Source organism: Neomonachus schauinslandi, chromosome 9 (assembly GCF_002201575.2).
Source record: "Neomonachus schauinslandi chromosome 9, ASM220157v2, whole genome shotgun sequence".
Taxonomy (NCBI): domain Eukaryota; kingdom Metazoa; phylum Chordata; class Mammalia; order Carnivora; family Phocidae; genus Neomonachus; species Neomonachus schauinslandi.
The window spans coordinates 112,058,525-112,072,494 of NC_058411.1; positions in this window are offsets into that span (position 1 = coordinate 112,058,525).

Consider the following 13,970-nt stretch of genomic DNA (forward strand, 5'->3'; position numbering starts at 1 on the left):
CAAAACCAGACAAGCACACCAGAAGAAAAGAGAATTACAGGTGAATATCCCTACGGAACATAGATGCAAAAGCCCTCAATAAAGCATTAGTATACCGAATTCAATTAAAAGGATTGTACGCCACAATGAAGTGGAATTTATTCCAAGGATGCAAGGATGATGGTTCAACATCTGCAAATCAATGTGATATACCACATTAACAAAATGAAGGGAAAAAGTCATATAATCATCTCAATAGATGCAGAAAAAGCATTTGAGAAATTCAGTATCCATTTATGATAAAAACTCTCAACAAAGTGAGTGTAGAGGGAACATACCTCAACATGATAAAAGCCGTGTATGACAAGCCCACAGCTAAAATCATACTCAATGTTGGAAAGCCAAAAGCTTTTCCTCTAAGATCAGGAAGAAGACAAGGATACTCACTCTTGCCACTTTTATTCAACATCATATTGGAAGTCCTAGCCAGAATGATTAGCAAGAAAAAGAAATAAAAAGGATGCAGTAAAACTGTCACTATTTGCAAGTGATATATTAAATACATAAAACCCTAAAGACTCTGGGGCGCCTGGGTGGCTCAGTCGTTAAGCATCTGCCTTCGGCTCAGATCATGGTCCCAGGGTCCTGGGATCGAGCCCCACATCGGGCTCCCTGCTCGGCGGGAAGCCTGCTTCTCCCTCTCCCACTGCCCCTGCTTATGTTCCCTCTCTCGTTGTGTCTCTCTCTGTCAAATAAATAAATAAATAATCTTAAAAAAACAAAACCCTAAAGACTCCACCAAAAAACAAAACTTATTAGAACTGATCAATGAATTCAGTAAAGTAAAGTTGCAGGATACAAAATTAATATACAGAAATCTGTTGCATTTCTATATCCTAATATGAAGTAGCAGAAAGAGAAATTAAGGGGCACCTGGGTGGCTGAGTTGGTTAAGTGTCTGACTCTTGATTTCAGCTCAGCTCAGATCTCAGGGTTGTGAGATCAAGCCCCGTAGTGCTCCGTGCTGGACATGGAGTCTGCTTAAGATTCTCCCTCTCCCTCTACCCTTCTCCCCCCACCCACACACACACGTGCTCTCTTTCTCTCTCTCTCTAAAAAAAAGAGAGAGAGACAGAGATTAATAAAATATCTCATTTACAATTGCTTCAAAAACAATAAGGGGGGGGGTACCTGCCTGTCTCAGTTCATAGAGCATGCGACTCTTGATCTCAGGGTTGTAAGTTTAAGCCCCACACTGGACGTAAAGATTGCTTAAAAATAAAGTCTTAAAAAAGAAAAAAGTCCATGCATATATGGTCAATTAATTTATGACAAAAGAGCCAAGAACAGGGGCGCCTGGGTGGCTCAGTTGGTTGAGCGACTGCCTTCGGCTCGGGTCATGATCCTGGAGTCCCGGGATCGAGTCCTACATCAGGCTCCCTGCTCAGCAGGGGGTCTGCTTCTCCCTCTGCCCTCTTCCCTCTCGTGCTCTCTGTCTCTCATTCTCTCTCTCTCAAATAAATAAAATCTTAAAAAAAAAAAAAAAGAGCCAAGAACATACAATGGGGAAAGGACAGTCTCTTTAATAAATGGTGTCGGGAAAACTGGACAGCCATGTGCAAAAGGATAAAAATGAACCGGTATCTTACACCATGTACAAAAATAAACTGAACCAAACTGGACCAAAGATTTGAACATAACACCTGAAACCATAAAACTCCTAGAAGAAAACATAGGTAGTCAATTCCTTGACAATGTGTTTCACAACCCTAGGAGGTCAGTGCCATTCCACCCTCTTTGGAGATAAGGAGCCCGCGTCTCAGAAAGCTTGCACTGTGATTGGGCGACTGGTAGGGGGTTGGGGGGACACTCAGGGCTGTGTCACCTGTACCATGTGCAGAGCCTCTTCCCTGCCTGTGTTCCCCGCCCCCCCCCCCCCCCCAGTAGCCAGGACTGTCTGGATAGAACGGGGCAGCTCAGAAAGGCAGCTTGATCAGTGAGCCGTGTGGAGAGTCGGAAAGGACACTCAGGGGGAGGGTTGGGAGCCCTGAGCTCAGGGTCTAGGTGTGGGTGACCTTGGGCACCTCCCCATCTCTGGGCCTCAGACCCCTGTCCTCAGCCACCTCTGACGTCTGAACCGGAAGCCCAGGCCAAGAACAATGGCCCCTGCTCTGCCAGCCTCACCTCAGGCTGTGGGCAAAATCCCGAGAGGCTCTGGCTAACTTGGAGGTGCAGTTCCCTGGCGAGGGGTCCTTCTGGTGGAGATGAAACAGTGGAAACCCCAACTCTGCCTCACAGGGAAAATTAAATGACTCTTCTGTCCCCCAGCGTGTCCAGTCAGATTCCAACCCCTTTTATCTCAAGTATCAACCACCGACTAGGACTTAGTTCACGTTCTTGAAAAGGAATGTGATGGGCTCAAGCCATCTTTTTGACCCAGGCCATAATTATAGGTGAGAGGTCACAGGTTAGTCAGTGAACAGGTCCCCTTGGAGCAGTGTTCACCTCTGAGCCAAGTGGTTACAGCCCTCCCGGATACAGCTCAGCCTTCTTTGAGGGGGGCTGGGCCACTGAACCAGGTGGTCCTGCCTTGGTCCTTTGGCGATCAGGGTGACCTCTCTCCCAGGATCTCCTTTATCCCTATGCAAAGGAACCCAGACCTGCCCAGCTAAGTCTCCGTCCTAAGGCAACTTGCTCCCTAAGGAAGGATGATCCAACGGACAGAGAAATCTGAGGAGGGGACAGACCGAAAGAAGGGTGGTGGCTGCACATCTGGGACACCAAGAAGAGGCTGGATTTTCCTAGTGTAAAGTTTATTCTGTTCAGAAAGTCAGTCCAGGAGTCTGCCCTCTCCCTCATCGTTGCTATTGGCTCTTGTCCCTGAATGGGGGCTGCCGCCAGAGGTCATCGCACCCTCAGCTGAGCTCCCCAACTCTCGATGATCCCCTCCCTCAAAATGAGCTCCCAAGCCCCTGCGTTCTGCTTATGCCTCTACGACAGACATAACACCACAGGCTCCTAGGATCCCCCTGGAGCTGGGGCCGTAATTCAAAGACATGCGGCTGTAGCAGTGGGCTCTCAGGCTGTGCAAGGGGGAGGGAGAACTTTGGGGTAAGGAGCCTGCCCAGTGCAAAACCCTCGGCTTGCCCTAGTGAGGGGGGCCGCCTCGGGTCCTCTCTGAGGCCACCTGTGCTCTCCCCAGAGGCCCCGTGGGCCAGCAGATTTCTCCGGTTTTAGAAGGATCACATGGTGATACTTGAGAGTTTTCCCCCACAGGGCCCCTTCACCTCTGCACATCCCACTTCCTTCTGGGCAGATAATGAATGATTGGAGTGCAATTCCCAGCAGGGCCTAGGAAAGGAAAGGAGATAAGGTAGGAGGGTGGCTCACAGAGAGGTCCAAATCCCAGCTGACGCACTAGCCCGGGGCCAGTTGCATAACCTTTCTGAGTGTAGCTTTTCTCACGGGGCAACTGGGGATTACAGTCGTGCTCCACAGGGCTGCTGGGAGGCTTGATAAGATATGGTATGCAAAGTGCCAGGTCAATGCTCCACACACGCACGCACACCCCAGGAATGCTGGGAAGGGTGGTCTCAGGGCAAGACCAGACCCATGACATGCGTGCCGCATTTGCAGCTGTGCGTACACCAGGCGCATATATGTGAGCCAGCATTCCCGGGACCCTACACCCTCTCACTGGGGTTTTGCCAGGGCCTGGGCTCAGCCCACTTCCTTCCGCCACCCCCCCCCCCAGAAGCTGGGGAGGCCTGGGGTACTGGCGTGCCAGGGAACAATAGGCCCCCAACTCCTTCCGGCTAATTGCGTGAGAAGGAGCTGCCGGAAGGAAACTCACCTCCCGGTGGACAGGCCACCCTACCCCCCCCGCCCCCGCCTGCCCCAGGGAAGCCTGGAGACCCCCATGCTGCTCAAGGGGAGGGCTTCCGTGTACTCCAGGCCTCTCGCTGTGGGAGCTTTCTGTCCCTACCGCCTGGACTGGCTTCCCGGACTGGCCGCGAGGCTTCCTGCACCCTCTGGCAAAGGCACCCCTGCGCACATGCCACGGGGAGCCCAGGACTCCTGTCCCGTTCATCTCTGTGTCTCCAGTGTGTGGCCTGGCTCGAGCAGCCCCCGAGAGTGTTGACCAACTGAGTGAGTGACCGAGTGCAGGAAGCCAGTCCAGGGACCGTCGGGGGCCCAGGGCTGAGCCAGGAAAGATGAGAGAGAGAAGGATCCGGCTCAGCCAAAACTTACACTCCAGACAGTGATGAGATCAGGGCCCCAGAAATCCCTCCAGAGAGCATAGGGCCTCCTGCTGGGTGGGCGGCGCGAAGGATGCTCTGGCTCTCCCCCAACAGTTCCTCCAACACATAAGGTTTCACTTGCAGAGCAGTACCCGCCCGCACCCCGACTTTCTCATGCACATTACCCTCACTCCCGGTGGGTCAAGCATCTCCCCCTTCAGACTAGGGGCTCTCTAAGGCCCGGGAGGAGGGTGGGGGGAGGTGGGGGGCTCTTCCTCCACGACACCTGTCCGCACCCAGCGGCATGTGGTGGAGGGTTCACGCCGGGTGGGCTAGTGACCAAAGGCTCTGGATAGGTCACCCTGTCTAGGCACCAGTCTCCCCACCTAGAAGCCGTGGCGGGGTGGGGGTGGGCATGGGCTGGATAAGACCGTCCCTGTGGCTGGGCACTCCTGGCCTGGGTGTGTGGACACCACAGCCCAGAGCACAGCCTTGTTTGATGTGTGGTGGAAGCTAAGGTCTGGCTGGATCTTGCCCCAGCTACTTGCTTTTCCACATGTGCCCCCCCAACCCCACCCCAGCCAGAGCCCTGAGCAGGGTCTCTGCTCCCCCTGCCCAGGAGGGTGGCGCCACTGGGTCCAGGTCTCCAAGGTCCCAGGTGTGACCACGGCCAGTGAGCAGGAAGATCCATAGCATACCCCCCAAACCTGCCTAATTACCCCACCTCCACCCACTGCAGAGAAAGCTCTAATCTGGGGACTGAGAGATTCCTCCATTCTCACAGTTCTCAGCTCCCAGGACTCTCAGGCATGAGAGTGGGCAGCTCCCGTGGTCTGGAGGGCACAGGCGAGAGCAGACGCAGCTGCAAACACACGCCTGGCTGCAAGCACGCACAGACTTGGCTGGGGTGCTGATCCACCTAAACACCTGGCCTACTCACGCACATATATACCGGACCGCTGCAGGCTCACCCTTGGCCATGGGCACCTGCCCACCAAGAGTGGGTCCCCTCCCGCCCCCTGCCACAGCCTTCTACCCACACCCCCAGGACTAGCACTTGATATGCATGCCCATGCCTACCGCCACTCCCCACTGGCCCACCGGCACTCTTGGGCCACCCCAGGACCTACATCTTGTGGACCCACACTGTGTCCACTTTGGAGGTTCAGAGGACACTAGGGTTATAGCAGGCCTTTGAAGATGAACCCCAGGCAAGGCCCAGGAATAACAATGGGGTCTAGTGCTGTGTAGCAAATGACACAGCAACGAGTTTTTGTTCTCAGCAATGCTACCAATTTATTCATTCACTTATTCATTCAAACATGTTTTTATTAAAAAGTATCATTTCCAATCAGCGTGGGAAAGATATATTATTGAATAAATAATGTTGAAAAAATCGGATACTTACCTCCCTCCTAACACCAAAATAAATTCAAATGGATCAAAAAGTTAAATGTTGATAATAAAACCATAAAAGGCCAGAAGAAAACATGAAATTGATTTTTTAAAATAATCTGAGAGCGGAGAAAGCCTTTTTAAATTTGACATAAGTCAAAAAGCTATAAAAGAAAAGATTGATTCTACTACATAAAAATAAATCATTTCTGCATTGAAAAGAATCATAAACAAAGTCAAAGTCATACAATGAATGTGTGCTGGATATCTTCCATTTTGCCCCTCCAGGTCCCCTCTCTACCCTTCTCTACCCTGCTCTTTATCACGGGAAGCTGACCGTCAGGAACCTCATCCACAGGCTCTCATGCCCTCTGGTTTCTAGCTGTATTCATGGAATGGAAGCTGTAATGGAAGATGGGGGATGTGTCCTCTCAGACATCCCTCCCCAGGCAGCTCTCTCCCTGGGGCTCAACCATTCCCTCGAGCAGCATCCTTTAGACAACTGAACGGCCCTCCAGCTCCCTCGATTCCCTGCCTACACGCTTGTAAATAATCCCTGTATTAAACCTTCCTCAAATTAAACTCATTTAAGAATGCCCTCTGTTTCCCTGCATGACCCTGCATGACACACAGATAAAAGGTTAATTTCCGGGGCACCTGGGTGGCTCAGTCGTTAAGCGTCTGCTTCGGCTCAGGTCATGATCCCAGGGTCCTAGGATTGAGCCCCGCATCGGGCTCCCTGCTCCACGGGAAGCCTGCTTCTCCCTCTCCCACCCACCCTGCTCGGTTCCCTCTCTCGCTGTCTCTCTCTCTGTCAAATAAATAAATAAAATCTTTTCTAAAAAAAAAGATTAATTTCCTTAATATACAAAGAGTTCCTACAGAAAAGCAATAATCTAATAAAAATGGACAAAGAACATGAACTATTAACAGAAGAGGAAAATACAAATGAATTTTAAACTATAAAGAGATGCCTGGCCTCACTTATATATAATAAGAGAATAACTTAAAATTAAATGACAATTTTTCACCAGATTGGCAAAGATGAAATACCTGATAACACTGTGTTGACAAGGGTGCTGAAAACAGGCACTTATATTCATTATTGGTGAAAGTGAATTTTAGCTAAAAAATAAACCTCTAGGGCACCTGCGTGGCTCAGTCAGTTAAGTGTCTGCCTTTGGCTCAAGTCATGATCCCAGGGTTCTGGGATCGAGTCCCACGTCGGGGTCCCTGCTCGGTGGGGAGCCTGCTTCTCCCTCTCGCTACCCCTCCCCCCTGCTCATGCGTATTCTCTCTCTCTCTTAAATAAAATCTTAAAAAAAATAAACTTCTATAAAATGAATTTGACAATATTTGTCAAAATTTTTACAGTATAGGGGCACCTGGCTGGCTCAGTTGGTGGAGTGTGTGACTTTTGATCTTGGGGTTGTAAGTTTGAGCCCCACATTGGGTGTAGAGATACCTTTAAAAAAATAAATAAAATCTTAAAAGAAAAAAAAGTGTACCTTTGACCCAGCAATGCCACTTCTAGAAATTCATCCTCTGGTTAAGCTTACACAAATGACAATATGTTCAAGGATTTTTTTTTTTTTTTTGGCAGCATCCCATTAATCCCAATAATCTGGAAATGACTACACACATTATAATAGATTCATACAAAATATTATACATGATATGGAAGATTCTCCAGGACAGAGTATCTCGTTTTGTTACCATTTATGTTTTTAAAAACAGTGTACTAATATATGCAGAGAATATCCTGCAAAGATGTACAAGAAAAAGTAAGGCTCTTCTCTAAAGAAGGTAATGCACATCTAGAGGACCTGGGTTTGAGAGATATTTCATCCTTTTGTAACTTTTGGATTTTGGACCATGTTTATAGATTTCCTATTTCAAAAAAAAGGAATTTGTGTTATACTGATGGGATAGCTATTATGTACCAGGTGCTGTGTGGCTGGTGGAGATGTGGCAATAAACAAGATTAGTATGGTTATCTTCTGCTCTCATGGAATTTACAGTCTACTGAAAAGACAGATACTAAAAACATAAACATACAAATAAACACCTAATTACAAATTATGAGTGGTTTTTAAAAATTTTTTTTAAAGATTTTATTTATTTATTTGACAGAGAGAGACACAGCGAGAGAGGGAACACAAGCAGGGGGAGTGGGAGAGGGAGAGGGAGAAGCAGGCTTCCCGCGGAGCAGGGAGCCCGACGCGGGGCTCGATCCCAGGACCCCGGGATCATGACCTGAGCCAAAGGCAGACCCTTAACGACTGAGCCACCCAGGCGCCCCTATAATGAGTGTTAAGAAGAAGCAAGGGTATGGGGCGCCTGGGTGGTTTTGACTCAGGTTGTGATCTCAGGAGATGGAGCCCAGCGTTGGGCTCCACACTCAGCGCAGAGTCTGCCTGAGATTCTCCTTCCCCCTGCCCTTCCTCCCTTTGCCCCCCTCCCCCCACACTCATGCTCTCTCTCTCCCTCTCTTTCTTTCTCTCTAAAATAAATAAATCTTGGGGCATCTGCCTTCGGCTCAGGTCATGATCCTGGGGTCCTGGGGTCAAGCCCTGTGTCGGGCGCCCTGCTCAGCGGGGAGCCTGCTTCTCCCTCTCCCACTGCACCTCCCACCTGTTCACACACTCACTCTCGCTCGCTCTCTCATAAATAAATAAACAAAATTAAAAATAAATAAATAAATCTTAAAAAAAGAAGCAAGGGTGCTACGAAGAGACAAATAGGGATGATGACTTTAGCTGGGTTGATCCAGGCAGACTTCTCAGAGGAGTTAGGGAGAATTAAATCCATTCCTAAATGCTAAGCTGGAAGGCTTCCCTGAGGTTTGCCAGAGCTGCAGTCTTCAGATTTTGTAAATTTGTCCAGTAGCAGGGCTCATTGTTCCAAGGAAATATGCCCACCTGCCCACCCAACCCCTGCCAAAAAGTCAGGCTTGTGATCTGCGGGAAGGAGAGTGGCCCTTTCACGCAACCCCACACAACTCTGCACCCCTCTTCCAGGTTCAGGCCTAGGTCTGCCCCCCCACTCTCCCGCCCCATCCTGCCAGGAGCTGGAGCAGCGAGAATGCGGTCTGGGCCGCCTCCTCGTGGCCACTTAGAGAAGCACAGGCTTTCCTGAACGGCCCTGGCGACCCCATCCCAAATAGACGGCTTAAGGAAAAGTAAGTTTATTTTGCAAATGCAGCTTCAGGACAAGTCTCAAGTCCTTCCTACTCAGAAATTCTGGAGATGCCACTAAGAATGGCCAGAGGAATAAATACAGAGAACAGATGGATGGTTGCCAGAGGGAAGGCGAGGGGGAGTCTGGACATAATGGTTGAGGGGGAGTGGGTGATCCATTCCAGTTATGGGATGAATGAGCCACCAGAATAAAAAGCACAGCATAAGGAACATAGTCAATGATATTGTCATGGTGTTGTAGGGTGATGCTTGCGGTGAACATGGTGTAGTGTATAAACTCCTCTCATCACTATGCTGTACATCTAAAACCAATGTAACATCGTGTGTCAATGGTATTTTTTTGTAGGGAAGCCTGGATGGCTCAGTCGGCTAAGCATCTGCCTTCAGCTCATGTCATGATCCCAGGGTCCTGGGATCAAGTCCCGCATCGGGCTCCCTGCTCCGCAGGAAGCCTTCTTCTCCCTCTCCCACTCCCCCTGCTTGTGTTCCCTCTCTCACTGTATCTCTCTGTCAAATAAATAAATAAAATCTTTAAAAATAAGAAATTTTTGTAGACAAAAGATTGGCCAGAGGATGCTGGCCTCCACCACCTCCCCCATCATTCCCTGGCCTGGTCTACATAGACCCACCCAAAGTAGAAATTCTTTGTCCAACTCCCTGCCAGTTCAACTCTGTCCCCTTACTTCCAGTTTCAGGGAATCATTATCCCTGAGGCTGACCTGTCATATTTTCCGTGCCGGGGCTACCAGGAACACTGCTGGTGTAGACACTTCCTGACCTCCGTGGACTCTCCCACTGCTCCCTTCCTGGAGCAATGGGTGAGCAAATGAGGGTTACAGGAGCCCTGACGGTCCCAGAGAGAGCAGCCCACTCTACAAGGACCTCCACCCCCACCCACCTCTTCTCAGGGACCTTCTATTCAAAGAAATTAAATGTCAGAATCTGGAAGATACCTGGAATCCGGATGCCCCCCTGACTCTGCTTGAGAGTCGGCCTGAGCTCTGGAGCACTTGCTTTCTGCTGGGTCCCTCCTGCTGCTTTGTCCACTTGGTCCTCACAACCCTCTGTGAAGACAGTGTCCTCATGCCCACCGGGCAGACGGGGACAGGTTGCAGAAGGGGAGGTCCCTCGCCCAGGATGACACCACCAGTCATCTGTAGAGTTGGACTTGATCTCAGCTTTGCTGGTGACCCCTGCAGCTCATGCAGCATTCCCTGCACCGAAGTGTGACCCATGGGCCCACACGTCCGGCATGCTAAGAAAGCTCAGGGCAGACTGTGAAGCCAGGAGTTTGATCCTTGTCTGCCCCCTCACGCCCTCCTTCCGAGACCTGCCTCCACCCATGCTCCAGCTCCACCTCCCACCTTGGGCTCTGGGACCATTCCACCCAGACCCTCCTACCTGAACTACTTCTGGCGGGAGATCACTCTGCCCTGGCAGCTCTTCTCTTCCTCAAGCGAGGACTGGCAGGCGGGCTATAAACCTGTCCCCCGGCTCACTGCCCTATCACTGCCAAGCAAACCTAGGACCTGGGGCCCCCTCTGGAACCACTGTCTGAGAGCCTCTCGTGGGATAGGAGAGAGAGCCCAGGCTTTGGGATGGTCCTGCAAATCACCTCTGTGAGCCTCTCTTTTGCCATACAGATAAGATCTAGATTCCACTATTTTCCTTGAAGGATAATGATCAAAGGAGATCAAGCGTACAAACACCCAGCATGCACACAGTAGGTGTTCCAAAAAGGGTGCCTTCCTTCCTACCCTCCCTTTGTCTTGCTATTCCGGAGAATCCCAGTGATGTCAGCAATGCTGAGGCCAGGCCAGGGGCTCTGAGAGCACCTGGAATCAGAGAGAAGCCCGAGGTGGGGGACCCTGGAGGATCCTGGCAACCAGGTGGTGATCTGGCTGTCCCCCACTAGCACCCCCTCTGGAAAAAGCCCTTCCAGAGCCAGGCGGAGAACCACTAGGAGTGGTTCCCAGAAGGTCTGGTTTTTGCCTCTCTGTAAAGGGATGACCAACCCACCCATGCTTTCCGGAAATCGCCTTATCTCTTCCCCTTCTAGTTGTCCTTGGTTCCCTGCCCTCATCTACACGGGCCAGCCCTGCCCAGAGCATGCCTTGCAACACTCCCAGTTGGAGAGGGTCAGCTCTGGCCCTAGTTGAGTCTGGGACAGGGTCCTCTACAGGCTCCTAGCTGCCAACTGTTTCCAGAAAAGACATGCTCCTGCTCTCCACAACCAGCTCTGTGACTCTGCCCTGCCTCCAGCCCGTCTGCCTTCCCTTTCCCTTGGGATCTCCTCTCTGGCCACCAGGAGGCGCTGTTCCCCCTCCGCCAGGGTGAGACCACAGGCCGGCACCATCAGAGACCAAACTCATTCTAGGGGCGCCTTGGTGGGAGGCCAGCTTCTCCCTCTCCCACTCCCCCTGCTTGTGTTCCCTCTCTTGCTGTGTCTCTCTCTGTCAAATAAATAAATAAATAATCTAAAAAAAAAAGAGAGAGACCAAACTCATTCTAAAAGAGAGCAGAAGGCAAGTCATCGTGGGGAGTGCAAGGAGAAGAAAATGACCTTTGTCTAATCACTGTTATGAATCTGACACTTCCCACGTAGGACCTTACCTCATACTCCTGCCACACGATGGGTGTGGGGTCAGGGCGACTGGGGAGGCTTCTAAGTGACAAACAGAAACTGACCTCTGGCTCCCATAGGCAAAAAATAAACGTATTGTTAACAAAAGCAGCAGAAAAGACAGAGAACCACGCTGGGGAAATGGCAGTCCCCCAAGGGAGACGGCCACAAGAAGACAGCTAAGATCAGGCCTTCGGTGCGGTTTGAACAGGATGCTGCCCCTGGCCTCTCGGCTGCCGGCTGCCACTGAAAATAATCTCCAAGGGTCTCTGGTGTTTGGGGTGCTGCGTCCCCCCGTCCCACACCCTCACCCTAGCTGACATGAAGCCTCCTGTTCTCTGCGCCCCAAGCTCGGGGGAGGGGGGGGAGCCACTAGCTCCTTCCAAGCTTTGGTCCTGTCACTCCAACCTTAATCCTTCACTCATTCAACCAACGCTAGGTCCCTGTCAACATCAAGCACCTAGGACCCGGGCTCCCAGACCCAGGCAGGCCTGACTTCTCTCCGAAGCTGCCACTCTCCCTGCTGGTTGGCCAGAGGAGCTGGGGATTGAGGTCCAGCACTACGGGCTGCTGAGGGGCTGGAGTTGCATGGCCCCCGTGGGGGTGGGGGGTAGGGGATAAGAGGGCCATCTCTCCAACCAGAATTCGCCCTGCCACGGCTCTGTGCCACCCCGTGGACAGACAGAGGAAAGGGAGCCTGCCCCTGTCCTCAGAGAGCTCACCCCTCCCAGACACCCCCAATTCAGAACTAAACTCTGGGGGGCCTAACAACCAGAGGGAGGGAACGCTTCCCCCCAGGCTCCCTGCAGCCCACTGAAGAAAGGCCTTCCTGGCCTCATTCCTGACTCAGGGGCCTTCTGGAACCTCCTTCAGCTCAGAGAGGGTCCCCTCCCTGCCCAGCTCCACTCCACTCCCAACCAAGGGAGGGGTCTTTCCAAAGCTCCCCTAATCTCCCGCAGGGAGGGTGTTGGCACACAGGCCTATTCACAGGTACAACACCTGAGCAAGAGGATTTGCATGTGATTTGCAAAAGCTTGACCTGCACTAAGCTACTCTAGCTTGCAGCACAAGCCAGGCAAACCTCCTGCTCCTTCTCCTTGTCAACCCCCACCCTGGGGCAAGTTTCCAATCTTTGCACCTTGGAGAACCCCAGGACCCCTCTTCTTGCTTTCCCCAAAACAGTTCCCTCGAAGAAGGCAAAACAGCACTAGCCGGGGCTTCCAATCTGCAACGCAGAGCCTGCGCATATCTGGGTGGAGGTTGGCTCAGCTCAAAGATGACACCTGGCAGGTGAGAGTCTCTGGGCAGCACTGGGGGTGTGGGGGCAGCAACCTAGAAGAGGGTTTATGAGCCCAGCGCTCCAGGGGACAACCAAGAAAGCTCTGGCCCTGTCCGATCCCTGGGGCTCTGGAACCTGGAGAGTAGTAAACACACCCTCAATATTTGGTGAAATGCTGAAGGAGGGCTTGAATTCGCCAGCCATTCTGTAGCCAACTGTAGGGGCAGGCTCAGACAAAAGCCTCAGGGAGCTTTTCTGAGTGCTTAGAGGGCAAGGGGTGGGGTGGGGGGGCGGCGGGGAGCCAGGACCACATAGCCTCTTGGGGACTCAGAGCAAAACTTCTCTTCTGCCTGCCGGCGGAGTGAGAACACGCTTTGTGCCAAAGCACTGGACTATGTGGTTAACTTCTCATGGTCTCCGGTTAGCATCATAAGTACCCTGTGAGGTGGGCCTCTCGTTCCCATTTTACAGAGGAGGAAACTGAGCCTCGGAAAGGTTAAGTGACTTTTACTTAAGGTCACACAGCTGGGCAGGAGTGAGGCCAGGACTCTAACGCAGAGCTGTTAAAATAAATTGGGTGATAAGGATGTGGTGGCATCCTGGGTCCTTCCTCCCCCACCCAGGATCTGGCAACTGAGCTCCCTCATGGAATCCCTCTTAAGTTTCTGTATCTGCAAAACAGAGATAACAAGCGTCCTTACTTTGCAAGTATATTGCGAGGATGAAATGCCCATTAAGACGTGTAAAGTGTGGGGCCCCTGGGGGGCTCAGTCAGTTAAGTGTCTGCCTTCGGCTCAGGTCACGATCCTGGAGTCCCAGGATGGAGTCCTGCATCGCTCAGCGGGGAGTATGCTTCTCCCTCTGACCCTCCCCCCTCTCATGCTTTCTCTCTCTCAAATAAATAAATAAATAAAATCTTAAAAAAAAAAAAGGACATGTAAAGTCCTTAGGACAGCACATTATTAGCCCCATATGAGTGTTACATAGTTATTATTATTGTTAACTCTAATTCATGTTACTCATTCATTCAACCAACCTCTGAGCGCTGCATTTCAGCCCCCAAGAGCAGATCAGGAACGCCCCCAACAAAGCGGGAGTCAGTGCTGCGATGCTGACAGAGCCCATTGAGGGGCTCAGCAGAGGGGAGGGATCTAGCCTTGGGACCTGGGCCAATCATTGCAGCTTCCCAGAGGACAGAAAGTCAGTCAATTCTCCACCTGTAAGGAGGGGTATCTTTAAAAATCCGAATGCGC